The sequence below is a fragment of the Triticum urartu genome, chromosome 5 (assembly GCF_003073215.2).
Source record: "Triticum urartu cultivar G1812 chromosome 5, Tu2.1, whole genome shotgun sequence".
NCBI lineage: Eukaryota > Viridiplantae > Streptophyta > Magnoliopsida > Poales > Poaceae > Triticum > Triticum urartu.
In genome coordinates, this window is record NC_053026.1 from 517,390,520 (window position 1) to 517,395,325 (window position 4,806).

The following is a 4,806-nucleotide window of genomic DNA, read 5'->3' on the forward strand; positions in this document are numbered from 1 at the left end:
CGGTCGCCAGACGTTATCGACCGTCAGTGGCGGCACCGTATGACACTGTTTTACTGCGATCGCATTTAATATACGAACCGACGCGCCCTTGTCCCATTGGTACACAATAGCGAGAGCAGGCGAGCTCGTCCGCTCTATCGCCACTCTCGTGTAGCGAGCCAGTTCCAGCTCCAAGCGCTGTGCTGTCGTCATTGTGCTACTATTGTGGGAACTGAAGTAATAGCACGATACTAATCTTGACACCTCCTAAGCCCATAGTGTGATGTGTTGTGCTCGACTATCATGTAGACAACGAGTAATGTTGACAGTAGGGATAAGATAACTATGAGCAAATTATCTGTGAGATTGTTTACTCCCTATTCACTTTGCCGCCAACTTAATCAATCAATTTGGACGAATCCCTGTATTGAAAAAAGTTACGTGGTCATGGCAACTGGCATATAAAACTACACCACTCTACATGCACAGTTGGTTGGATTTATGGAGATGACATGTTGTAGCTGGATAGTAAGGGTGAAGACCTCATCAAACAATAAAACTTGTATACCTGGCAACAATTAATTTTCAAAACGTGAAGGTACGTTCCAAGATAGCGCATGAGGAGTCACAGTTCAGATGCTCAAGATATAAACCAAACTCGTCTGGTTAATGAGCAGAAATATACAGCTTTACTTGTTGCCAATCCGCCCACAGATGCAGGCCCTTTCTGTATTTGATGAAACATGGATGTTTTCGAAACTCCAATAGTTTACCAAAAGCTCTCAACTTTTCTCTGAATGCTCTTAGTTTTTTTTTCCGTATTTGGTGGTTCCGAAACTTCAATTGATGAATGGGAACTATTTAAAACTATTTAGACCAACATGGGTAGCATAGGCAAGCATGTCCTGCTAGGTATAATCCCCTCACGGCCTCACGATCCCACCATGTACACAAGTGCACCAGCCTTTGAAAACAATGCATGCCTGGTACCTGGGACACACTGGGCGTAATCGGCCTAAGAGTATCTACAGCCGGACTTCGCAACTTCGGGCCCTGAAATTTTAGCCATGGCATGGACGGTTCAATTCTACTCTCGGGCGAGGGCACACATGTTCCTTCGCTGTTGTTTCTTCACTATGTGGGCGCAGATGGCTTCCACCCTTGTGGTCGCCCGTGCCGCCGCATCCGTCGCCTTCGCCGTTTTCGCCACGATACGGGCCTCGGCGGCCCTTATCCTCTCCTTTCCACGGCGGGCACACCGGTAGTCTGCCTGACTGGTGATGGGGAAGGAGACATTTTTCGGTTTCCTGGACCGCGATGATCCAATCCCAGAGGACATGAACGCCCGTTTAGTCGACGCTATGGAGTCGCGCTGGACAGATCCCGCCGTCAGCTGGGCGTTGTCCTCCCGGGAGCAGCTGAGTGCAATCTAGACAACCATTGCCTCCTCCAACCAGCACGGGATGACACCCCAGACAATGAATCTGGACTGGTCGGAGTCAGATCCACTGCCTGCCATGCCGAGGACGGCCAGAGATCACCAGAGGTGAGATTGGGTGGTGGAGAGAGTGGAGGGGAGTTGAGTGTGAAGTGGCTAAGATTTGGTCCGGCAAGCGGATAGGGAGGAATATGTGGGGTCGGATGGGCTAGCATGGGTCGGATTTGACGTGGCGGGCGTGCCCTGATGCCCCATATCCGCCACATTTTAGGCTGGATACGATGGGTGCGAATCAGTCCGGGCGTTTGAGTCCCGTTTAAGGTGCCCGTCTTGGTCGAAATTTTATGACCGGGCGGCCTGTCCGGACGTATGAGGAAGATTTGTGGCTCCCGGCTGTAGATGCTCTAACAACCATGTGGCAAACGAATCATTCATACCTGGACAAGTGCCAAACCGCGGCTTGCTTGGTCATTCGCCTGCGTTGAGGAAGATTGCACCAGATAACCCTTCGACGCTGCTGCTCGGCCGACGAAATTTTGTCGCCCGCTGGGTCCACCAGCAGGGCACACCTGGGTCGTTCTCGTCGTCTTGCGGCATTACCGCCGGTCTGCAACGCGCCTACTCTAATGCTCGATGATGACGGAGGCCATACAAGAAGAAAGAATAAGGCAAAAATTTGGGACGCGCGTGGCATGATTTCGAGAAGTCCAGACATTTTTGGGCCACCACCAGCTTAGCGGAGCTAGATGGCTACACATTTAGAACTATAACGGGAATTAGCGACGTATCAACGTCATTATCAATTTACCGTTAAAAGAGCATAGCACTAGCGGGAGGGGTCTCCAACAGCTATAGCGGCGTTGCGGCGTGCTATTTAGTACTTTGAATTCTCCGGTGGTGACACTGAGACTGCTTTCACCTTTATCCTTCTGTAATGTTGTCACTTTCGGAAACACATGAGCAATGTTGTGTTCTCAAGCCTAGAGGGGTCTCTCTCTCTCTCTCTCTCTCTCTCTCTCTCTCTCTCTCTCTCTCTCTCTCTCTCTCTCTCTCTCTCTCTCTCTCTCTGCTTCTACAGAATTGCGAAGATGATGCGGTTCTCGAGCAAGGCTGATTCCCTGCCAAGCAACATTCGAGCTCTGGCTCATTTGTTCCCCCAAGTGGCATGGTCTAAATCCCCCTTTGCAAACACTATGTTATCTATGTCTGCTATAAATCATGCCCCTTTTACCAACAAAATATTCAGATGGGGAATCACACCCCTACCCCTGACGCCACCTCCTCAGTGAACTTTGGAAGAAAAACAAGTAAGAGTGATACTTTTTTCTCAAAAATTGTAGCCAGCCATTCTACATAAGGGTTAAGACATAAGATACATTGCTTATGGTATAATGTGTACATTACGAAAGTAAGGTGAAAATTTAGTGCTATAGGCAATCATTACAGTAGCACTTCTGAAACTCAGTTTATTTGGTGAATATTTTTGTACAGTAATCAGAGAGGGATGTGGATAACGCAAGGAGAAGGTGACTGGGGTAAGCATCCTCCTGCTCAAGCGAATAGAACAATTTGTCAATTTTCTCCGTCATTGTATTATATCTTGTTGCTCTATGTAAAGTGTCTTCCGCAAACATGTGCTTCCTTAACCTCCACATCATTCAGGAATCTGTGGAATCCTTACATGTTGTGTCGGTTCAATATTGTTGTTTTTATCTCCTGCCTCTATTATCAAGTTGAAATTTCTCGCAAGTCTTACCTGCCAGTGGCAAGCAGTCCTCACAGCCTTCAGGTTGTCAACGAAGGGATCCGTAAGAGCCGACGAAGTGAGAACATAAAGTGACACATTGAACCGCCGACAAACTACTAATCATAAGTCGTAACCTGGATGACCGACTCTTTCTAAAAAAATAACCTGGATGACCGAAAAAGGTGGATGCATCAAACCGTACTCCAAGGACATTCATAATCACGAAACAGTCTACAACCTCTTGTCTGGATTCAACTAGCTAGGCAGACCAAGGATGTTGCTGTCTTTTAACAGCCGCGCGAACCACCATCGCGCATTCTCGCGTCGGACATGGACGTTCCTCACAATGAACTTGTGACTGGGATTTTCCATGTAGACGACCTGCGCACATAACCACCTCCCCAGACATAGACCGTAAAGTCTAGCAGTGCTGCTCCATCATAGCTGGGTGATGAAAATCATGTGGGATTTGTAAGATTTGGGCTAGGGATTGGAGATGGCACGAAGAGGATTTGGGGGAATTCTGAATCGTTCCTCACCGATCCAGTCTCTCTGTTCTGAGTTATATTTTGTTTATACACTTTACATTTTAAACCCAACGAAGTCCTCTAATTACATTATTTATACACCAACACTCCCCCTTAAGATGGGGAGAATATGTCGTACATACCCATCTTGGTACAAAACATGAAAAAAGTTTTTTCCGGGAGTCCTTTTGTAAGTATATCTGCTACTTGACTGGCTGAAGTTACATATGGTAGGCAAATTATCCCTCTATCGAGCTTCTCCTTGATGAAATGACGATCAATCTCTATGTGCTTGGTTCGGTCATGCTGAACAGGGTTATTTGCAATATCAATGGCAGCTTTGTTGTCAGAGTACAACATCAGAGGTTTGTACTTGTACAACCGCAGCTCTGCTAAGAGGATCTGCAACCATAATAACTCACATATGCCATGAGCCATAGATCTAAACTCAGCTTCTGCAGTAGACCGAGCCACCACACTTTGCTTTTTACTTCGCCATGAAACTAGGTTTCCGCCAACAAATGCACAGTAACCAGATGTTGAGCGCCTATCATCTAGGGAACCAGCCCAATCAGCATCGGTATAACACTCGACTTGCAAGTCCCCTTGTTTGGTATATAAGAGGCCTTTTCCTGGGCACCCTTTAAGATACCGTAGGATCTTATTTACAGCCTCCATATGAGTTGATTTTGGGTCATGCATGTATTGGCTAACTACACTCACAGCAAAGGCAATATCTGGACGGGTATGAGATAGATATATTAACTTTCTAACTAGTCTCTGGTAGCGCTCTCGATCCACTGGTGTCCCAGCATCACTACATAACCGATGATTTTGCTCAATAGGTGTAGCAGCAGGTCGACAACCAAGCATACCGGTTTCCTTGAGCAGATCCAAGATATATTTTCGCCGTGAGAGAAAAATACCCTTCGACCCTCGTGAGACCTCTATACCAAGAAAATATCTTAATTGTCCCAAGTCCTTCACTTCAAACTCATGCGCAAGATGATACTTCAGCTCTGCAACTTCCTTGGAATCATCTCCAGTAATCACAATGTCATCGACATACACTATCAAGATTGCAACCTTGCCCTTAATATGCTTATAAAATAGCG